The sequence below is a fragment of the Mesocricetus auratus genome, unplaced genomic scaffold (assembly GCF_017639785.1).
Source record: "Mesocricetus auratus isolate SY011 unplaced genomic scaffold, BCM_Maur_2.0 Super-Scaffold_100013, whole genome shotgun sequence".
Lineage (NCBI taxonomy): Eukaryota > Metazoa > Chordata > Mammalia > Rodentia > Cricetidae > Mesocricetus > Mesocricetus auratus.
The window spans coordinates 55,809,471-55,833,579 of NW_024429196.1; the positions used below are offsets into that span (position 1 = coordinate 55,809,471).

Here is a 24,109-nt window from a genome sequence, read left to right on the forward strand (position 1 = left end):
CTCTATCCTGTGACTTCCACAAGGCTGGTATCGAACACACACACACACACACACACACACCAGGAAAGAAGGAAGGGAGGAAAGAAGAGAAGGAAGAGAAGGGAAACAGTAAAGCTCCCAATCTAGAAAGCAAAGAAGACTCCTTAATAAAAACAAAGAAACCAGAAACTCTGGGGCTCCAGCATGTTATTTAGAAATGGGGGTGCCATACTGAAGAACATCTGATGTGAAGTCTTATTTGGGGTCCTCAACCTCCTTCCTTGTGACAATCCAGGAAATTATTTTACTACCATCCTGTAAGTGCAAATCCCTCCTTCCTCCTCTTCATCGTGTGGTACTGGGGACAAGGACTGGCAAGTACTCTACCAATACACTGTATTCCAGCCTGGAGACAAATGCTTTTTTTCAAAGAAAGAAGGAATTCTGTATCCATATTCTTTTTAAACATGTGCAGACAAGTAGAAATGCCCTTTTAAAACAATGAAGTCAGTGTCATTGGACTATGGTTCTGAACCAGGACAGAGCCAGATACTGAAAAAAGCAGTGTTGAGTGCATGGATGGAAGGACTTCATTGCCATGGTTTAGGTCTAAGATGACTCTCACAGGCTTATGTGTTCCAACATTTGGTCCCCACCAGTTTGGGGAGATTGTAGAACCTTTGGGGTAGGTGACATGGCTGGAGGAGGGGGGTCCTTGGAGTGAGCCTCTGAGAATTTTAGTCTGGTCTTCCCATTGAGCTCTCTGCTTCTTAATTGACCGAGATGGTGCTGCAAGCTCCTACTAACATAAGCCACGCTGTCCTGACTGCCATGATGGACTAACCTACAGCCCATTAAACTGTCCTGCCTTAGGTTCTTTCTGCCAGGTGTTCTGACACAGGAATGAGAAAAGTAATATGGATTGGTGGGAGGAGAGTTTTCTATATAATTTCATAGCAAACAAAAGCAAAGACAATTTGGCGTTATAATTACAGATGTAATATTAATGCTATACACATTTTAAGTTCCTTAATGCCAATGCTGTTGCAGGGTTTTGAAAACGGCATCATGCTCTGTAGCCCAGGCTAACCGAAAATTCACTAAATAGTCTAGGCAGACCTCAAACTTGCAGCATCTTCCTGATTTAGCCTCCACATTAGATATTTGTTTATTTGGGTTTTGGGTCAAGTTTCATAACTTCTCCTGTCCCTCTGTTTTTCATTTGTAGAGCTATGCCTTACAGAAAACTGCTCCCTGGTTCCACCTGGCAGACAAGAGTGTTCCCTGGATATCCTAGGAGTACAACACTTCCAGCCTTTGCAGGAGGAGATCACTAAGACATATAGAAGGTATCTTCCCTATAATGAGCTATTAACTACAAAGAGGTGACATGTGACATCCTTCAAATGTAAGGAAGAGGGATGAGGATGTCTTTAAAAGTTAGTGTAAGTTATATAAGCGGGACAAGAGAATCTGAATAAACTGAGTTAAGATCTAGATAAAACTGACACCCACTCTCAAGCTAGGATTTGAAAGACACCGCTTGAGGCTATATTCCCCCGTCCCAATTAAAGCTGCTATGGGAGGCTCATCATGAATATGAAATTTCTATGGAGACCTTCATAAAGAGGTAGCATTGTATACTTTGAGAGTGATATATGACCAGAGTTTTTATGAATGACAGCTATGACTTAAAAGGGGAGAAGAAATGTCCTAGCAAGGCCTTTTGCTGTGGCCTTAATTTATTCAGAAATATCTGTGGTTTTGATTTCATATAGGGAATGTATGGTGGAAGAGATTTTCAAAGGCTTTCGCCTGTGACTGGGAAGGGGACTGGGGTTGGTGGGAAACTCTTGGGCAATGGCCCAACAACTGGTAATAAACATGAAGGTCAGCCATTTGTCGTCCAAAGCCTCAAGTGTCAACTGTTTGAAGCTGCCCCATCTTTCATCAGGAGTGTGCTGGCCAGGGAATATCACTTACTTTTTTTGATGAAGGCAAGTCTCTTTCGGTATCTTCTAAGCTCCCAAAGCATCTCTTAGCCACAAGAGAGTCCTCAAGTGGCGAAGCAGTCTAGGGATGGTGACTTACTCTGGTACTGTAGCATCTGGTTAGGAAATGAAGACAGATGAGATCACCTCTTGAGGGTGGAATATGCAAGAAGACCCCATGCTACAGATTATCAGTGAGAGCTCAGCTGACTAAATCACAAAGCTAACCCACCTGGATCCTTCCAATGGAGGAGGCCCACAGGCAGGGCCGGGGGAGTACTTGCTGTATGAATAATCACTGTCCTTACTGTAAATTCCCAGTAACGCCAAATGCTCCCTTTCTGTGGTGGGATTCATCCCTATAACCCCAGTAGTGTATTACTCATTTACTGAGCACATTTTCCCCTATGCATTGGTATCTTGAATTACTCCTCCCAGATATTCTAAAGTCATTTACAATTACACCTACGAGTTTAAAATAGTTCTCAATTTGCCATAAATACATATTATTGATTATTAATTATAGATATACATTATTGATTGTAGCTATTGGTCATTGATTATAATATCAATTATAGATGTAAATACTGATTAAATATCAATATAAATTATTGATTATTAATTTCAAAATCATTATCATTCTTCCAATCATCTTCAGACTTTTAATTATCCACATTACTCTCTGCTCTAGAGAGACTTATATGCTTTTTAAACAACAAAAAAAAGGGGGCACATGTCAGGGGCCATGAGAGATGCAGCAGGTGTTACTAGTGTTAACTCTTAATAGCCTGCTTTGTGCCCTTACTCAGACTAACTGCACACTCACTTTCACCTCAGAGCGAGTTCAAACTAAAGGCATTTTGTATATAGAGCCTAAGTTTGAGACTTCACAGCTAGGTATAAGATCAGAGCCACGGATGTCCAACCAAGGTTACTAAGGAAACCATGCCTCTTCTTCACTTTCCAGTCTACTAACAATAGACTTGGGTCTTAAAGTTGTCATTGGGCACTGTGCCCTCCCTGTCTAGTCAAGGATTTGATCCTATGGCCTTGGACCCTTGTGTAGTCATGGTAAATGGCTCAGCTCCTTATCCCTTGCTCCAGGAATGTGCTTTTGACTAATGAGAGAAATCTCTTTATTCAAGGCTTGTGAAGGAGAAGGTTTTTAGAATAAAAGATGCATGGAGAAGTTAGAAGTAGGACAGGATTATTGGAGCAGAAAGAGAACAATGAAGAGCACAGGAAATAAAGAGCATGACCCTCAGGCTGTGTGTGAAGTTACTATAGAAATCCTTACCCCCTCCTTTGCCCCCAAGAGGCATTTCACCTTTGGAATGCTGGGTTGGGGCTGGAGCAGGTTCTTAGCCCTTACAAGCCAGGTGACTTGCATCCTGTCTTCAGGAGGACATGGTAGACTGGTGAGCCTCGTGGCTATTTCTATGTTACAAAGGGCCATGGACAGGCAGATATGGTCTGAGAGAATATTTCCAAGACAGTGTTGTGCATACCGGCCACATTCACTTAAGTAGTGTACAACACTGGTCTGAGAGGGACTGTATTTTGTCTTCGAAGCTCTCGAATGACTTGTGGCCATAGAAGGTGATCTGGGAGGCACTTTAGGAAACACAAGAAGAGGGTGTTAGGGCCTCCTTGGGGAGGCTAATAGAAGTATAGAAGTGCCTCCTTTTTTTTTTTTTTTTTTGGTTTTTGCGAGACAGGGTTTCTCTGTATTGTTTTGGAGGCTGTCGGTCCAGCCTGGCCTCAAACTCACAGAGATCTGCCTGCCTCTGCCTCCCGAGTGCTGGGATTAAAGGCGTGCGCCACCACGGCCCGGCTCCTTATTTTTTAATTATTAAATTTGACTTAATTATTTTCAAGTCAGTCTCATGTAGCCTCTGCTGGTGTTGAACTAGATATCTAACTGATGATGAGTTTGAACTTCTGATGCTTCTGATTCTACCTCCTGAGTGCTGGAACTAAAAGCATGCACACCATACTCAGGTTGTATGGCCCTGGGCTCCAGGGCTTCCTGCATACTAGGTATGCTGGCTAGCTTCTTTTGGCTTGACATAAACTAGAATTACCTGGGAGGAGGGAACCTCAACTGAAAAGTGGCCTCCATCAGATTGGCATGTAGGCAAATCTTTAGGGGGGTTTTCTTGATTGATGATTGATGTGGAAGAACCCAGCCTATTGTGGACGCTGGCACCCCTGGGCAGGTAGTCCTGGGTCATAAAAGAAAGCAAGCTCAGCAAACCGTGGAAAGGAAACCAGTAAGCAGCATTCATTCCTCTGTGGTCTCTGCTTCAGTTCCTGCCTCCGGGTTCCTGCTTTTAGTTACCGCCTTGGCTTCCCTTGATAATGTACTATAATTGCAAGATGAAATAAACTCTTTCCTCCCCCAAACCTGTTTTGGCAAGCTCTCCACTATTTAAGCACTCCTGTTAAATAGGCACCCAAGTTGGAGTTCAGGGTAGAGGACGTGGTAGGCTGTGATCCATACCCTGTAACAGGTAGGAACCTAGGGATGCTGGGAGAACCTGGCAGCCAGGTCTGCTTTGATATGGTAAATAGGCACCTTAACCATTTGTCATGGTTTTGAAACTTAGCAGTTCCCAGCCTCTATTTTAAAAGTTTGGACAGATTTCAGAGCCTTTTGTGGGAGATGCCCCCATTTAAGGCAGGCTGTTTTGTAAGTAGCCACATCACTTAGATTCATGTGGATTTATGAGTGATTAATATGTTGCCACTGGAATCCGCAGAGGACTCATTGAATACTTGCTTTTCCTTAATGAGTGTGTTAAATGGGTCAACTTGTAAGAATATTTCATTAATATAATGCCATCCCTGTGCCCTGGATGAAGGAGGGGGATGTGGGTAAGATATTTCATGGCAGCAAAGCTGTTGAGGTTCCCATTGTATGCTGTATCTCTCCAGAGAAGACAAACTGTGCCTGGCTGGCTGTTTCAGGAGGCTGTGTACAGAACACACTGGCCAAGTTTATAAATAGCACTTGTGTCTGTGAATGAGATAAGATGGGTAATTTTAATAGTTCTGGGTCCTGGAGGCAGTAGTAGAAGGAACCACAGTATTAAGGATGCTGTGAGCTCCCAGGAGTTCTCACTTATCTTTGTTCAGCTTCAAGAACTAGCAAAACAAAAATTGGGGCTACTAAACAGGTAAGCAGTAGGATAACCATTTCCTTTTAATTAGATATTAGGTAATAAGCTTTAATTACTACAGGCCATTTTAATTAACATTGGACAATATTTACTATTTTAACTAAGAGCCTGTGGGGCCCATTTATCAAATTAACTTGTAATTGCCAATGACGTAATTTAATTTGAATTTATCACTCATTGTTTTAAAGTTTCTATGCCCAATGCAGGCTATTTTAGGTCTCTGGATGCTATGTAAGATTATAAGAAAATTTTAATTAAATTTATCATACCTATTTTCCCTCTTTCATATTAATTTTTTTGAAGACTATAGGGGGTCTCAATATTTACACTTAGTAATTGTACTGGCTGGTTTTGTGTGTCAACTTGACACAAGCTAGAGTCATCAGAGAAGAAGGAGCCTCAGTTGAAGAAATGTCTGCATAAGATCCAGCTGTAAGGTATTTTCTCAATTAGTTATCAATGATGGAGGGCCCAGTCCATGGTGGGTGGTGCCATCCTGGACAGGTGGTTCTGGTTCTATAAGAAGGTGGGCTGAGTGGGCCAAGAGCTACAAGAGCTACAGCTCCCCTCTATGACCTCTGCATCAGCTCCTGCTTCTGGGATCCTGCCATGTTTGAGTTCCTGTCCTGACTTCCTTCAGCAATGAACAGCAATGCTGAAGTGTAAGTCAAATAAATCCTCTCCTCCCCAACTTGCTTTTGGGTCATGGCGTTTCATTGCAGCAATAGAAACCCTAACTGAAACAAATAATCTCAGGTGTAGCTAAGTCTGACATTTTGTTAATGAAGTTCCTCCTCTTTTTCCTTTTGTGTTGAGCACTGTTTTCATTGGGCTCCAAACCTGGGATCCTAGTACCCACACAGATGCCACCATAGGAGTCATTCTGCAGCTATTCCTCTTAGAAAGGGCCAGACAAATATCATGACAAGCCCCTAATAACTCAGTTAAGAACTAGGCCTCAGTTCCTTCAGCTACTAGGCCTGGGCCACCCTCCCCTCCAGGTGATAACCTAACAAGGACAAAGCCTGGGACGTGTCCAAGAATGGAAAAACTATAGCCTTAGCTCACCCCTGCTATCCCTAGCTAATTGGAAATGTACTAATATGATTGCCACTTGGATAAACCAATCATAAGTAGAATGGCCACACTGCTTTTAAAATTTTTGTAGCTGTGCTTAAAATGAGGTTACTCATCCCTCTCAAGGTGGTTACCATTTTGTACAGGTGTGTCTTACTACACATGCGTATGGTATAATAAAAATGCCCTTGCTGAATATATCAGTGGTCTTTTAGGGAGTTCTCATGGACCCTAACACTTACTGGAGTAGGCTAAGCAGGCTTATCAATCACTGGTTAGTACTGCCTAGCCAATTATTGTAATTCTCTCTCTCTCTCTCTCTCTCTCTCTCTTGTATCTATAGCTGTTGTTTTTTTTTTGCTGCAGCGACTGGTAATGAAGAACAAACCTTGAGTCAACAAACCCACTTGGAGTTTATTGGTAGAAGGGGAAAAAAGAGGTGTTAGGGGTTGGCCAGTTGAAGCGGGGGTGGGGGGGGTGGGGGGGGGGGGGGGTGGGGTGTGTGTGTGAAGGTGCAAGCTAAAAAGGGGAAGCTCAAATGCGCACTGAGCCCCCTAACCAGGTAGTGATGACGTAGCCACATCACTGTGCATGCCCCACCTGTTGTCAGGGAACAGGGGTCAGCATGGTGTTTAGTTCCAACAATCTCACCTCTTATTATTATTTTTAAAAGGGTGGGGATATGGGCGTGGCAAGTTAGGGAATAAGGGCATCCAGTTCTCAAGACTGCTTCCTGTTGACCTGGGGGGCATTGACCATCTTCAGGGGATCTGAGAAAGCTGGGGTGTTGCCATGTCCTGGAGTAGCTGGTTGCTCCATCACAGTCCTGGCTGTTTGGAACTCTGGCATCTCTGCAGATCCTGCAAGATGTTAGCAGAGTAGAGGACAAGGTTAGGTTTAGAAAAAAATTTTTTATAAGGTCCTGGTACTTGAGGGGAGGATTGTAAGATGAAGGAGGGGTTCCTGAGGGGTCCCAAGATGAGGGAAGGGAGTCCGGGGACCAGGGTGATATTGAATAATATCTGGAGTGAATCTGACCTGTTTGGATGGGTCCAATTCAGCTCCCTGGAACTTACAAGAATCCTTTGAATTTGTGAAATCGTATTAGACACACTATCAGCACATTTATGTTAGAGACAACTTGGCTGACAGTATTAACATTTAAAGCTGACAGATATTTTTAGTACAATAAAAAGCACTGTAATTTTGAGCTTGTAATTTTGATCATATTGTTTGGTGTTTAGTACTCTGTTAGAAATGGATTAATAGCTTATTAGCTTGTTGTTTCATTGTCATCTAGGCTGTCAACCAGGATTTTTCTGGTTACCTTTACTGAGGAGGCACAGATGTTTGGTGGTCTTTGTGTCTCTAGATCTGTGGCTTTCGGCTGGCATTCCTATAACAACAATCGGTTGGATTAGAAGTTTTAAATGAGTTATTGTGGGATACATTGGAGATTGATGAGCAGGGTGTAATTAGAAACAGGAGAATTTAATCAGCCTGAGGACAGGAAGAAAAGCATATGGGGTACCCAGTCTGGCAGAGTGTGGTTGTAGGAGTGGAGCCTTATTCTTCTGAAATGGGAGGCAAAGTAGTTGGTTCCAGTGTCTTCCGAGGCTTAAAGGAACAAGGTCCTGTTGCAGTAGCTGTATATGAGGGGTGAATCCAGTGGGGGAAGGTCCTCAAGCTTAGCAGCTGTTGGAGTGACAAGAATCACTTTGAAGGGACCCTGACATTTAGGGGACAGGGGCAAGGGGCATTGGTCTGGAAGAGACAGAAGGACTTGATCCCCGATATTAATTGGGGATGTACAGGGGCTGGCACATGATTGAGGTAGGGAGTAATCAGTAAAGTCCCATAGGAGGGAACAAAGATGATGAAGTAAGGATGTAAGCAGGTGGTCAGGGGGAGGTGAGAGTTTAGATGAGAGGTCAGGTGTTAGAGCTGGCTGCCCATACCTGAGTTCAAAGGGTGAGATGAAAAGGGGTCATTTGAGGAGAGCCATGAGCTTGAAAAGAGCCAGAGGCAAGAGCTTTAGCCAGTCAAGGTGAAGTTCCTATGGCATTTTAACAAGAACATTTTTTTTCTATTTTGGTTTTTTGAGATAGAGTTTCTCTGTGACTTTGGAGGCTGTCCTGGAACTACCTTTTATAAACCAGGCTGGTCTTGAACTCACAGAGATAGGCCTGCCTCTGTCTCCCAAGTGCTGGGATTAGAGGCATGTGCCACCACCGCCCGGCAACAAGAACATTTTTTAAAGAACGGTTAGTTGGCTCTACCTTCCCTGAGGACTGGGGATGATGATATGGAATATGAAAATGCCAAGGAATGTTGAGAGCTTTAGATAGGGTTTGGGAGATCTGAGAGGTAAACTCAGGACCATTGTCTGACTGAAGAGCAGCTGGAATACCAAACTGGGGAATAATTTCCCCGAGAAGGATGTCAGAGACTGTCTGGGCCTCTTTGTTAGTGGTTGGAAACACTTCTACCCACCCTGAGAAGGTATCAACTAGTACCAGGAGATATTTGACTCATCCGAATGTGGGCATGTGGGTAAAGTCAAGTTGCCGGTCAGCCCCTGGGACAAAGCCCCTGGTCTGGTGGCTGGGAAAAGTGGGACTATAATACCTGGAGTTAGAGTCTGACATCTGATAGGTTTTACAAGAGGCAATGATGGTTTTAAAGAAATGTAAGTCCTCAGAAGTGGGCTGCAGGTGAGCCTTGACAAACTGAGAGAGCTTTACTGTTGGGGTGGACGAGCTGGTGTAGATAGGACAGGATTTGTCGAGTGTCAGGAGGTGACTGTGAGGACATGGGTTGTAGTGTATGAACTCCTGTGGTGGGTGAGGTAGATCTGGGTCTCGGAGGGCTGCAGCCCTAGCTGCTTCATCAGTCCGGTTGTTGCCCCTAGAGATGATGGAGCTGTCAGTCTGATGAGACCGGCAGTGAATGATCCCTATAGCTTTGGGGAGGTGGGAGGTCTTTAGCACGGCCATAATATAACCTGAGTCAGCTATGGATCCTCCTTTTGTAGTAAGTAGCCCGCACTCTTTCCAGATAGCAGCGTGGGACAGGAGGATATGAAAAGCACATTTGGAGTCTGTGTAAACATTTAGGAAATGTCCCTGTGCTAATGGAAGGCACAGGTGAGAGCTATTAATTCAGTCTGCTGGTTGGTAGTGTAGGCAGGGAGTGCTCATGCCTCCACCATCCTGGTATCTGATACTATGCTGTAGCCTGCTCTGCGGGTCCCCTCGTGTGAAAAGGAGCTGCCATCTGTGTGCCACGTATAAGTGGCCTGAGGTAGTGTGCCCTCCTGTGTGTGTGAAGAATGGGGCAATAGTTCCTTCAAGGTTTCAATGCAGGAATGATGGGGCAATAGTTCCTCTAAGGTTTCAATGCAGGAATGAGATGGAGAATAGTTAGTGTTAGGCAGAGGTAGAAGATTTGAGATATCGAGGGGCGGGCAGGATTGGAAGGTAAGGGTGGCATCCTCTACCAGCTCCACCTGCAGAGAAAGACCTCGGGAAGGAGGCAGAGTCTGTAAGCCTCTGTAAGTTAGGAGATGAGACGGGTTGTGATGGGAAAAGACAGTGATGGGTGACGCAAAGGTTAGCTTCTTTGACTCATGCATAAGGAGCTCGGCAGCTGCTAAAGCCACGTGTGCCCACCCTTGGGGAGTTAGGTCTGGTTTCTTTGACAGATACGCTATGGGTGCAAAGGAAGGTCCCAGCTGGTGACCTAGAGTGTCACGTCTGCTGCGCGGCCTGTGTCCGAGAAGGTGCGGAGGGTGTCGGGGATTGACAACACAGAGACTTGTTCAACGATGTAAAGAAAACTTTAAGCAGGCCCCAAAAAGGTTCAAGAAAACTTCCTAAGAAAAGCTCCCACCAGAGAAGCTTCTGCTCTCTCCTCTACCCTGGCTGGTTCTCTCTGACACCAAAAACTGATCTGGGCGTGTCAGAAGAGGCGGTTAGTCTTTGGACAAGGTCGAGGTCAGGGTGGTTTCTGTGGGCAGGCCTTTTCCAGGAACTTATTGCCCCAGGGCATTGTATTGTTTTTAGTAAACATGTTTTTAGTAAACATTGTCTTACAGCTACCTACTCCCAGGCAGAAGGGGAAGTGGGTCTCTGCTCAAGGTCTGGTGTTCCCACAATTCACCCCTTTTTATTTTTAAATGAGGCACTCCTGGCTTAGGTCAAGTAGGGTCACCCTCCCTTTCCCGTCCTTGGGGGACCTTGAACCCGTCTTAGGCGGGAGGGGTCTTCCCCACAGGTTGCCCGTCAACAGAGCGCCCCAACTTTAAATCATCTGTAACCAACCTTCATGGCTATCTGGATTGCCATGGGCTAAGCTAAGCAATACTTGGTTACGGATCTCTTGCCTCTGGAACAAGGCACGTTTGAGCTCAGCATAAAGCCAGAATGCCTACTGCCACTGCCACCATTTTCAGGACCCCCATTGACATAGAGCCTCTCCATCACCGTACTCATCACCAGATCTGGGCCATAACATTCTACCAGCCTTCATCTGTTACAAGGGTAACATGCACGTGATTTACATTCTGTTACAAGGGTAACCCGCATGTGATTTACATTTACAATTTGATAAAGTTACAATTGTTCCAAGATCTGCTCAGGAAAGCATTTAGAAAGTGCACTTGCACAGATACATTAGGTACAATCATTGATGTTACACATGTAGCATTATGAAAAATATGAACAATAGGCTTGTTGCACTATCCACAGAGCACCAATTTGTTCCTGTGGTGATGCAGTTTGTTGATTTAACGTCAGCTGATTATGCGACTTGAGTCAAAGTCTCCTTTTTGTCGCATTAGGACAAGTTGCATCTCTCTAGAAAAATACACTGGCCTAGTCGTGATTCCAGAAACAGGAACCATCAAGTCTGATATTTCAAGTGACCATGTCCTGTTCAATTACTGAAAAGAGGCTTTTGCCCCTCATCACAGTCCATACCAATGTCCAAATGTTTTAAATGGGTCCTTTTTTCTCTATTGGCTTCACGATGAAAACTCATGGGTCCGGAAGGTTGATGCAGCAGGTCTGTTGAGAAACTGGAAATCTCGAACCGACTGTTTTCTTTCTTTCTTGGGCTCTAGATTCGATGACAGCAAGGGTCAGGAACACTGATTTAGGAGATCTCACTCAAACTGGCTTAGGTAGGCTCCCATGGTCTCAGGTCCAGTTTTTCTCTGCTCCATGCCGAAGCTTTTATTCTTTTCCTACAAGAAAACACAAACATGCCCTCGACCCCAAATTAGGGTCTTCTCCACTGTTTAGTGCATGGATGTCTCCATTTGACCTGAGCAATGGTTGCTCAAGTTCCATCATGCCAGAATCTGTCTGAAGCTCACTGGCATTCACATTATAAAATTTTTAAATGAGGAGTGTATTATTTGATGAGTCATATGGGGACTGGGGACATTATTCCCCCTTTTTTATTTTCTAAAAAAATTTTTTTGAACTGTTGAAGCTGGACCATAATAGTAGAAGGATTTGTCTACCCTCCTTGGTTGACTATCTAGGTAAATTGGGATTACTACTTAGATTATTTGTAGATGCCCATTAAAAAGGACATATCCATTAAATATTTCCCAAAAACTTCTGAAAATCACTCAAAGATTGTAAACTATACTGTGTCCAAATAACTTTTGAAAATTATTTGAAGTCTGTGAGCAGTCTTTCCCAATCTAACCTGTAGAGCTCTCACTAGCTGACAAGGCCTCATTTGCATCTTAAATTTTTCTGTTAAAACATTAACAGACTGGCTGGATGTTCCTTTTGGCTATATTTAAAGCAATCTAGGTAGCTTCTTAACTATTTTTGAAGGGATTTAAGTATCCTTTTAATCATATAAGCAGTTCACACTCACGCATTCACAATCACATTTCATACATACCGGTGTGGCCACACCATACATTCAGAACATACATGCATCTTTCAGTCATCCTTTTTCCCTAGGTCATGATTAGTCTGTTGCAATGAAGCTTCCTTAATTGAAATCTATGTAAAAGAACAACTCCAGCCAATCCTTGAACTAAAAGGTTAAAAAGTCCTGTATGTTCTTTATCATTCCTCCATTTGAGCTACAGTCATGGGGTACAGCCGTACCTACTCCTTGTAACTGTAGATGCAAGGTGGAGAGGCCAAGCTTTTGGCCAAAAGTTTTTAGAGATGACTCACAAAATAGAACTTAAATGTAAACAAAAATTTCCATTCTATATACCTTTGTCTTTTTCTTTCTTTACTTAATACCAGTACCTCTTTACTGTTACAAATTTTTTTTCACCCATTTTTTTTTAAGTCAGGGTTTCTCTGTATTGTTTGAGGCTGTCAGTCCAGCCTGGCCTCGAACTCACAGAGATACGCCTGCCTCTGCCTCCCAAGTGCTGGGATTAAAGGCGTGTGCCACCACCGCCCAGCTTGTTACCAATTTTTTTTTCTCTGTATTATTTGGAGGCTGTCTTGGAACTTGCTCTGTAAACCAGGCTGGCCTTGAACTCAAGAGATCTGCCTGCCTGTGTCTCCCGAGTACTGGGATTAAAGGCGTGTGCTGCCAACGCCCGGCTATTCACCCATTTTCAATCCAACTTTCAACCCAGGATGTTCCCTCATGCAAAAAGCCTTAAGATTTACACAATCCACCCTCCAATTGAGGGCAATCTCTGGGTTCCCCTTTTTCCCCGACCTTAGTGTCAGGCTAAGGCCTAGAGATTTAATCCAATCCCCCCTCCAACTGAGGGCAATCTCTCAGGGTCCCCTTACTTTCCTGACCTTTGTCAGGCGAAGGCCTGGAGATTTAATCCAATCCACCCCCCATCTGAGGGCAATCTCTCAGGGTCCCCTTACTTTCCTGACCTTTGTCAGGCGAAGGCCTGGAGATTTAATCCGGTACCCCTAGCTTGGTACCCCTTTTTAACACATCCACATAGCCTTACTGGCTAGCCTTTTAGATCTCTCAGTTCCCCTTTACTTTCCTGACCTCAGTGGATCAGGCGAAAGACTGGAGATTTTTTATTTTATTTCTTATTTTACCCTTTTTTTTTCATTTCTTTTTTGAGACTGGGTTTCTCTCTATACTTTTGGAGGCTGTCCTGGAACTTGCTCTATAGACCAGGATGGCCTCATTCCTTCCTATCTCTGCCTCTCGAGTGTTGGAATTAAAGGCGTATGCCACCAACACCCGGCTCTCTGAATATCATAGCAAACATCCTCCCAATCTGGGACATTTAAGCCTTCCCCACTAATGAACCATGGGCTCCCTCGTTCAATCCATTTTAAAAAGCCTGCCATGGTTGTAGTCCCCTGTTCTTCAAGCAACTTTTTTTACGTGATACTGTAATTTAAACTTCCAGGGACTATTTCCCATTGTTTATTTTCCTATTTTCCTCCATCTGTCCCTGGCTGGCAAAAGGGACGACCCAGTCCACTTACCTCGCTTTCACGATCTCGGTAGGACCTCCAATTGTCGTGTCTGCTGCGCGGCCTGTGTCCGAGAAGGTGCGGAGGGTGTCGGGGATTGACAACACAGAGACTTGTTCAACGATGTAAAGAAAACTTTAAGCAGGCCCCAAAAAGGTTCAAGAAAACTTCCTAAGAAAAGCTCCCACCAGAGAAGCTTCTGCTCTCTCCTCTACCCTGGCTGGTTCTCTCTGACACCAAAAACTGATCTGGGCGTGTCAGAAGAGGCGGTTAGTCTTTGGACAAGGTCGAGGTCAGGGTGGTTTCTGTGGGCAGGCCTTTTCCAGGAACTTATTGCCCCAGGGCATTGTATTGTTTTTAGTAAACATGTTTTTAGTAAACATTGTCTTACAGCTGCCTACTCCCAGGCAGAAGGGGAAGTGGGTCTCTGCTCAAGGTCTGGTGTTCCCACACTAGAGCTCCAAGGGCGTGCCCCTTCTTTTCTGCTACATAGAGGGAGAAAGGATGAGTTAGGTCTGCAAGATGAAGGCTTGGGGCCTGGGGAAGAACCTGTGTGAGTTTCTGAAAGGGCTCAGTAACAGGGCTCCATATGGAGAACCAAGAGCTGCCTCATATAGGGATGAGCAAGGAAAGAGTAGGAGGGGATCCAGGAGCTCAAGAAGTCAGCTATTCCTAGAAATGATGAAATCTCCTTTTTAGTAGAAGGAACTGTAAGAGCAACTGGATTAGGTGTTGCCTGTCTAAGGTAATAGTTTTGTGAGTTGGGGTGATGGTTAGTTCCAAATAGGTGACCTGAGGAGCGGACAGTTGGACCTTGGAAGGTGAGACTCTATAACCCCTGCAGGACAGGAAATTTAGGAGAGCGGAGGTGTCAGTCTGGCTAACTTCTAAGGACTGGCTGCAAAGTAAAGTATCATCTCTGTATTATATGAACTTAGATTTGGGGAGAGACAGACAGAGCAGGTCAGAAGCCAGAGCCTGGCCAAATAAGTGTGGGCTGTCCCAGAAGCCCAGAGGTAGAAAGGTCCAGGTGAGCTGTGTAGAGGCATGAGTGTCAGGGTCAGTCCAGGTGAAAGCCAAGATATTTTGAGACTCAGTGCCAAGGGGTATAGAGAAAAAGGCATCCTTGAGATCCAAAACTGAGAAATGAGAGGTCCCTGAGGGGATAGTCGAGAGGAGTGTGTAAGGATTAGGTACCACAGGATGGAGGGGGCCCACTGCAAAATTAATGAGCCAGAGGTCTTGAACCAGGAGATAAGTCCCATTAGGCTTTTTAACTGCCAGTATAGGGGTTTTAAAGGGAGAGGATGTGGGATGAAATAACTTTTTCCTTAGGAGGTCAGAGATAATAGGAGTAAGGCTCTAGAGTGGGAGTGAGTACTGGACTTGAGTGATGTACCTAGAGGGGTCCGGTAACTGAATGGCAATGGGGGGATGGTGCTGAGCTACAGAAGGGTTTTGGGTGGCCCAGACTTTGGGGTCTACCTGAGAGGCTGGTAGAAGAAACGACATACTGGAACCCATAGGGTGAGTGGTGAGTGGCTAGGAGTTAGGCAGATGTAAGGAGCAAAAGAAATAGAAGCTCCCACCTTTGCTAAAAGATCCCTCCACAGAAAGGGCACAGGACAAGTCGGTATAACCAAAAAAAGGAATGAGTGAGGGGAATTCCTCTGAAAATGCAAATGAGTGGTGGAGTCTGATGAGTTAGGTAAGGCTGTCCCCCATCACAACAATAGGGAGATGAGAAGAAGAGGTGGGTCCCCAAAACTCCCTCAGGACTGAGTATGTGGCACTGGTGTCCAAAAGGAAGGAGATGGGTGGCCCTGATACCTTAATGTCTACTCAGGGCTCCCTGTCAGAGATGACAGCGATGGAGTCATGAGAGCCCGGGACCCTTCACTCATCATCATCGTCCATGGCCAGGGCTAGGAAGTCAGCTAGAGGGCTGTATCTGATGTCCTCCTGCCACTGACCAGTGGCCCTCTTCGTGGCATTTTGGACATGGTTTGGGAGGCACACAGGGATTAGGGCAAACCCAGGCCCAACGCCCTTCCTGACCACATTTGAAACATGGACGCTGCGGTCCTCGAGCCCTGGAGGGCAAGGGATCCTGGGTAGACTGTGAGACCAGTCAGACGGCCTTGGCTAGCATCTGGTATTTGTGCTTAAGGGCCTTGTTATCTCTCCCATGGTATACCTTGAAGGCCACTCTTAGAGCCTTTGCCTGTGGAGTTAAGGGTTTCAATTCTAGATGCTTAAGCTTAGTTCTAATGTCAGGATAGCTCTGACGAAAAAAATATGTCATAAGGAGTTGTCTTCCCTCTGTCCCCTCAGGGTCTAGGTTAGTGTACTATAGGAAGGCCTGTGTAAGGCATTCTAGGAACTGAGAGGGATTTTCCTTTTTGTCCTGAATTACATCTAGAAGCTTTTCATAGTTTATTGGTTTTAAGGCAGCCTTATGTAGATCAACCATGAGGCAGGTCGTAAACTGATCTCTAGCCAAAATTCCCCCTGGCGTATTATAGTCCCAATGGGGCTCCTAATCTGGAACAGCCTAATAGGACAGAGTTCCAGATATTTAGCATCATGGTGGGAACTTGTTTGAATGTAACAGATTATACATTGAGATGGGAATCCAAAGAGTCACTGGAGTTCTGGGAGATTTATGTTCCAAGAACAGTTTTCCTAATGACCATTTGTTTGGATTCTTTTAATGATCCCACACCTCTTAATAGTGACAGGCTGAGGAACAAGATTTCAACCCATGAAACTTTGGAGGACACACTTAGACATTATCCAAGCACTGCCGTATCATGTGAGTGAGAACAACTTTGAAAGCCACTAAACCTCATCCTGGGGTTCCCCTCCTGTGACTTCATCTAATCCCAGTTCTTAAAAGTTTCAGCTCCAACTATGTTGGCATGTGAATTGAGGACCTGAGCTGCAGATTGAGTTTTAATGGAGACAAACCCTGGAACCACAGCACTATGCAGGCCTGTATCATTCTAGGAAGTGAAATGCCTATGAACCACAACAATAAGCAGCATAGAAAGATATCCCCAATGGTGCATTAATAGCATTACTATCTTGGGGCAACCAGCAGCTATGACTTAAGCACCACTCAATAGGAGGAATTTACCCCATGGTATCTTGCTGTCACTGCTGGTACCAGTCAGTAAACCAAGAGCAATCTGATGCCATATCATGTCACTTTGAGGTCAAGACATGTATTTCTCACTGTGTCAATTGGTCACTATCTTAAAATACAATGTTCTTTTCATTTTTTCTTCCTTTCTTTATGAAAATTTGAGGTATAGTAATGTCAGTAAGTCAGGAGGCAAAAGGCAAGTTATGCAGAAACTATAGTTTGCTATAGTTGCTAGGAAAGAGAAAAAGTCATCATAGAAGATGCTTTGAGGTGTGAAGAGAACAATACAGGAGAAAATAGGCAAGGCCTCATCTAGTATGCATATGTACATGTGCACATGCGTGAGCAGGTATATGTTCATGTGTAGAAGTCACTGTCATGTGTCTCTCCCATCATTACACACCTTAGTTTGGGGGACACACCTGTGACTGAACCTGGGACTCATCGTTTTGGGTAGACTTAGTGGTCAGAGGCCCTGAGGTCTACTTATCTCTATCCCCACAACATTGGGGTTACAGGCATATGCTGTCACACTTAGCTTTTATGTGGCAGCTGAGGATCCAAACTGAGGTTCTCAGCCTTCACAGCAAACATCTTGCAGGCTGAACTATATCCCTAATTCTGTGGACAAGGACTTTTCTTGGGGTTTCTATTGGTGATAAAATCCTGATGAATTTTTAAAATTTATATAGAGTGAAATTTTTATATGGTGCTCTGGGTTTTGACAAGTTTACAAAATCATGTATCCACCACCACCACAGTTTCTTCACCCCCAGCATTCTCTGTGACACCCTTTGGAGCACCCTTAACATCACCGGTCATTTTCCATCCCATTTAATTTTGTCTTTTCTCAAATGTCCTATGAATGAACTGTGTAAAAAAAAAAAAGTAGTTGAACACTCAGCTGTTACAAAGGAACAACTTTTCCTGGAATTCATTAGTTGAGATATTACTGCAGCAGGGCTGAGAATGTAGTTCAATTTGGGGACTGCTTGATTACTTGATTAGCATTCATGAGGCTCTTAGTTAAGAGGAGAGAGGGAGGGAGAGAGAGAGAGAGAGAGCTCACATTAGGACTGAGAAACAGCTGCTGCCGGCTGCATTTGTGAATGGCCTAAGCTGATTTGCGATTCCATGGTTATGACTTTGCAAATCTATTCAGAATTTTGTGTGTGCAAAGCTCTCTGTGCTTGGTTGGACTGCAACACTGGTTAGCTGCTCTAATTGGTTGAATTCATAGAAGAATATTTGAGTTGATTAAGAGAGGTTGATATGTAAATTAATGTAAAGTCTATATAAATGATTTTCTAGTTCCACAGCTAACCACTATTCCATATTCCCCACCCCCACTTCCCTTTTGAGCGCCTAGGTTCAAGCAACCCTCTTGTCTCAGCCTCTAGAGTCCCTAGAGCCACTGGTACACATAAGCAGGCCTCGCTCTACTTGATGCCATTAGGCAGTAGGAAGTATACAGCCCAGCAGGCCACAGAGGATAGCCCCCTCCTAATCAGTTTCAGACCCCTCCTCCCTTTTCTCTAACACACTGTGAAGTTTCAAACCCCGGACAAATGGCTGAGGTGCCTATTTAATATATCAAAGCAGGCCTTCGGGCCAGTTCTCCCAGCAGCCCTCAGTGCCTGTTACAGGGTACACTTGAATGCCCTGCTTTCTACCCTGAATTCCCCTGCCCAGGGACTCAATTGCCCATCCCCTAGAGGCTCTTCCCTATATAATCCAGATATTTTGATTTTCTGTTCCCTATGTACCTTTGGCTTCCTGGCTGCTGCACCTGGTTTCCCTCTCTCCTCTCTTCCTCCCCCTTTCCCCACAAGGCCCAATTCAGTCTGGTCATGCCCACTGTGGGCTCTCTCAGTTGTCCCTGTCTCTGACTATCTCTCCCTTTTATCTACAATAAACTCTCTCCTCCACTTTACCTAGGAGCAGTCATGTCCTTTTCTCTCTCTGTCTCTCTGTGTCTCTCTCTTTGTCTCTGTCTCTCTCTGTCTCTGTCTCTCTCTCTCCATTCACACACAAGACAGGTGTTTGGAAGCTCCACCCAGCCCCTGAGAAAGACCACCCACAAGCTGTTTAAGATGCAGCCCATAGACCAGTCATGGGGCATGCTCCCTCTTGCCTTCCTGAGAATCACCTGGGAGTGCTCTGCTTTGCATTGCCCGGATCCAATACCTATCAAAAGGGAAGCATCACAATTGTCCCTCTTCAGGGATAGAATATCATATGAAAAGGAGGAAGTGGCAGTATCTGGGTTTGTTAAGGATCATTGAAGAAAAACTGCTTTCCCCTGCTCAAAAAAATGATCTCTCCCTCTGACTCCTGGTGGAGACTTTCTGTATAAAGACCTGTTTAAGGGATGGCAGGGACATGAAGAAAAAGTTCAGTGGATGGTGTTAGTTGCTGAAGCACGCGGACCTGAGTTAGGATTCCCAGTGCCCATTACTAGGGTGGGAGGGGGGAGACTGGAGGATTCTGGGGTGTACCGAATCAGTCAGTCCAGCTGACTGGGAATCTTTGGGCTCAGTGAGAGACACTGTCTCATAAATAAAGTGGAGAACAATTGGGAGAGACATTGAATGTCAGCCAACAGCCTCCACGCATGCGCATATATGAATACACCCCCCCCCACAAACCCACAAGTGAGAGAATGAACACGTGTGCACAAAGTGGCGGCACTGTGAAAGAAAGAATGTGTGAGAAGGTAATAGTGTCTCAATGGTGTTGAAGGTGGTGTGTGCTTTGTGGGAGACCCTGACAAGACAGACTTGTTTCCCAAAGCCCTGCCCTTGTTTTCTGGTCACCTTGGCAGTCTCTTACCCAGGAGCAAGCCCTTTTATTTCTTACCAACCTTGCTGCTTTAATCTAACCATTCCTTTGAACCTAAGGTCTGTTTTGACAGAAACACAGAGAAACTCATGTTTGCTTGTGGTATTCCTTATCTGCTGCAAGATACACAGCATCACTGTCGCAGGAGGGAGGGAGGTGACTGGGGAGCATCTGAGCTGCTCCTGGTGGAGAACTAACTGATTCTCCCTCACCAGCACATCACACACAACCTTAGTGCTCAGCCTCCAAGAAGAATGCCTTGTCTCAGGGGCCTTTAGCCTATGTCATCAGTCACGATAGTGGCAAGTCACATGGCACTCCAAGGTGAACATATCAGACACATGCCCTTTTCCTAAACAGGAGTTGAATTCGAGTTATATATATAGTATGTTATAGCAAATTAAGAATTAAGATTATCTATACATCCCCTTTAAATCATACCAATGAACTTACAAATTCTAAAATACATAAAGTTTCAACAAAAGCTTAAAGATAGCAAACAAATTAAGAAAAAATGGGGGGTCTCGGAGAGTTAAACAACTTGTGCTTTGTTACCTTGATGGGAAATAATTTATGTCCTTGTTGTTCTCAAGCACAAAGTGTCTTTCCTGGGCTGTTCTGTTTTTCTTCTCTTCTCCCTGTCACAGAGTCAGGACAGAGACTTTGAAGGAAATTTTTTTTAATGTTCTTGGGACTGGAACAGTCTGGGTAAATTCCATGTGAAGGCTGAATAATATTGAACTATGTGTGTGTGCACATGCCGGAAAAAGCTTTATCCATTCATCCATAGATATCTCTATGAGGTGTTGACTTTATTCACTGCTAGTATAAACCCAGACTGCCAGGTCAGCTGGCAGTTCTACTAAATTAAGAACCTTTGTACTGTTTTCTACATTGACTGCAACAACATACATTCCCACCAACAGGAAGAGGGCACCTTTTCTCCAATCCCTCTCAACACTTAGTGCCTCTTGTCTTGATAAGAACCCATATTGTTGTGATTCTGATGGCACACTGACACTCCTGAGACTTGCAATAAACTTTGCCCCGAATCAGAGGGTGAAGCTAACTACTTATTGATCAAATTAGCCATAAACATTTTAGAGGACCCGGGACATATAGAGAGACATGGGAAGTAGTATGGAGTGGCTTAGAAAGGTACATGGGCCCTTTTGGATTGAAGAAAGAGAGGGACAGGAGGTCACCGGTCACTTCTCTGCTACTTCTCTGATCATTCAGCTTCTTATCCCAATATCTGACTCCAAAGTTTTCAATAGTAATAGAATAATTTAGATCATCGTTACATCTGGCATCCAATGTGGCATTATTAAACCACACCAGGGCAGTGAACCTGCTACCTTTTTACTAGCAGATGCAGAGAACCCTTGGGGTGACTGTCCAGGCAGCTAGATATCTCTATCACTTCTATAGTTTTGGAAGTTGCTTGCTCTGCACTTCCCATTTACTCTGTAATATTATATCCTTCTCGGATCTCTGCTGGTGTCGAAGACTAGATAGCTATAGCTACAATTTTCTGTAGTTTTGAAAGAAAGTAAATTAGATGCAAAAATTTGAGCTCACCAAGATAGGATAGAAAATGGAATATTTTCTCTGAATTGTCAAATACTAATGGGCTGGACATTATGAATGAATTTTTACCTGATAATTGTTCTTGTTGTATATAGTTAAAACCTTCCCTTTTTATTTAGAGAAAAAAGAGGAAATATTTTATCACACACTGATACTCTCAAGGCTACCAATAAAGCTTACCTTGAGTCATGGGGCAGAACAAGCTACTAGCTCACCAAAATTAGCCATAGCAGTTTTGGAGGACTCAGGACATGCAGAGAGACACAGAATTAATATGGAGGGGTTTAGAAAAATACACGAGGGCCTTTTGGAGAGGGGAAGGAGAAAGAGAGGAGATCCCTGGTTGCTGTTCCTCCATTTCTCTGATCAATCAGATTTATCCCATATCTGACTCCTGAGTTTTTATTAATAGAATAATTTAGATAATCATTATACCATGCTAACAGGTATGAGGTAAAAATGTCATTATAATATTGACTTGTTTCTGTTAGCCCCCTATAAGATACTGGTTTGCAAGCATTTTCTCCCAATCTGGAAAGTGCCTTTCATTGTCCTGACAGCTTCCTTTTGCTGTGTGTGGTAGTTTGAATTTAATTGGCCCCACGATCTCATAGGAAATGGCACTATTAGGAGGTATGGCTTTGCTGGAGTGGGTATGGATTTGTTGGAGGAAGTGTGTCACTGTAGGGGTGGGTTTTCAGGTTTCCTATGCTCAGGATATCACCCAGTGCCTCAGTCAACTTCCTGTTGCCTGCTTAGCTACTACTCCAGCACCATATCTACATGCCACCATGCTCCCTGCCATGATATTAATGGACTAAACCTCTGAAACTGTAAGCTGCCACCCCAGTTAAATGTTTTACTTTATAAAAGTTGCCATGGTGTCTCTTCACAGCAATAGAAACCCTAACTAAGACACTGTGTGAAAGGTTTTCTTTTTCTTTTTTCCCCAGGATATAGTAACGTTTGCCTCTTTTTGTTTTTGTTGTCTTGAGTATTTATTGTCCTTACTAAAACTCTATCACAAAGAGTTATGTCAAAAAGCTTTTCCTTGCCGGGCGGTGGTGGTGCACGCCTTTAATCCCAGCACTCAGGAGGCAGAGGCAGGCGGATCTCTGTGAGTTCGAGGCTGGGCTGGACTGATAGCCTCCAAAACAATACAGAGAAACCCTGCCTCGTAAAAAAAAAAAAAAAAAAAAAAAAAAAGCTTTTCCTTTCAGAACTTTTAGACTTTTAGATCTTACATTATTAATTCACTTTGAGTTGATTTTTGCACATGGTGTAAGATAAGGATCCAATTTTACTCCTTAGCAAGTAGATACCCAAGTTTTCTTAGCATCATTTACTGAGAAAACTCTTCTTTCTGTACTGTCCCCTTTTGGTATCTTGTTAAATGTGATCTGACTTAGGATGGACATTCAGTTACTGTTGTGTGTCTGGTTCTATGCAAGTACCATATTGTTTTGATCATGATGACTTTGTAGCAGATTTGAGGACCAGTATACATGACACCTCCAACTTTGTTCTATTCGCTTAGTATTGCTTAGTCTATTCAAGGTCTATTGTGGGTCATGTGAATTTTAGGATTTTATTTCCTATTTCTGTGAAACGTATTATTGACATTTTGATGGAGATTGCATTACATCTATAGGTCATCTTAACAACAGTTATTTTTCTAATCTCTGAACATGGAATGTCTTTTTTCATTAATTAGGGTATTTGATTTCTTTTATTAGTATAGTTTTTGTATAAAGCATCTTTGGATAAATTCACTCCTAAGTATATTAATTTTTAATGTTAGTCTAGGTGAGAAATGTTTTGAATAGTTCATAGTTAGTATATGGAAATCATATTTATTTACATATTTTTAAACATTGATTTTTATATTCTGCAATCTTATCTGATTTGTGTATTGGTTCTAGCAGATTTTGGTGGAGCCTGTAGGTTACAGCACATGTCATGTGCAAATAGAAATGACTTAACATATTCCTTTCTAATGTGAACATTTTTTAAAATTTTCTTGTCTAACTTCCTGGCTAGGAACCCAGTGTAATGTAGAATTGGCCAGTTGGGGGTGTCATTGTATACCCCCTGACTGGATAATCAAAGCTTTACCCTTTTCACTACTGAGTACAGCACCAGATGTTAGCTAATTATGTATGAATTTACATAGGGTCTTAATTGTGTTATGTAACATGTCGTCTTCCCTCCAGCCACTTGGGTCCTGTTGCCACGTTAGCCCCCAAATAGCACACAGGACGCTGTATTAATTATGAAGCTATTGGACATTGCTTGATTTCTTGTTGTCTAGCTCTTACTTAAATATTAACCCATAACTGCTAATCTGAGTATTTCTATGTGGTCTTCCCTTACCGGAAAAAGGGTCCGGATCTCTTACTCCTCTGGCATCCTACATCGTAACTGACTGTGCTTCTGTTTCCCAGAATCCTCCTCGACTCCTAGTCCCGTCTATCTTGCTTCCCTATAGACCAACAGTGCTTTATTCATCAACATTTTCCCCCCCATCATCATTGGGATATGTTCCTTCTTTACCTCATGCATTCAATTTTAAATTGTTTTTGTTTTGTTTTAAAATTGTTTCTATGTAAAAGTTCCGGCAATCCTGAAACTCGCTTTGTAAACCTGGATGACCTTGAACTCTACCTCCTATGTGCTGGGATTAAAGGCACACCATGCCTGGTTTGACTTTCAATTTTTTTAAAGTTTTTTTATTTTATTTGTGTGTTTGCCTGTGTGTGTGTGTGTGTGTGTGTGTGTGTGTGTGTGTGTGTGTGTGTGTATCACATGTATACCTAGTATCTGAAGAGTCCAGAATAGCTTATTGGATCCCCTGGA

The 24,109-nt window shown here is 43.6% G+C and overlaps 2 long non-coding RNA genes across 2 annotated transcripts in view; one reads left to right on the forward strand and one right to left on the reverse strand.

Annotated features, from left to right (window-relative positions):
• LOC121143600 overlaps positions 1 to 23,667 on the reverse strand; it is a 43,290-nt gene extending 19,623 nt beyond the window's left edge. The window contains exons 1-6 of the long non-coding RNA XR_005880852.1: positions 23,627 to 23,667; positions 20,219 to 20,301; positions 7,557 to 7,625; positions 6,881 to 7,089; positions 4,055 to 4,195; positions 1,963 to 2,086 (exon numbers count right to left, since the gene is read on the reverse strand). This is a non-coding gene — a long non-coding RNA (uncharacterized LOC121143600). The remainder of the gene's footprint in view (positions 1 to 1,962; positions 2,087 to 4,054; positions 4,196 to 6,880; positions 7,090 to 7,556; positions 7,626 to 20,218; positions 20,302 to 23,626) is intronic.
• LOC121143601 overlaps positions 1 to 24,109 on the forward strand; it is a 70,823-nt gene that overhangs the window by 10,191 nt on the left and 36,523 nt on the right. The window contains exon 2 of the long non-coding RNA XR_005880853.1: positions 1,208 to 1,328. This is a non-coding gene — a long non-coding RNA (uncharacterized LOC121143601). The remainder of the gene's footprint in view (positions 1 to 1,207; positions 1,329 to 24,109) is intronic.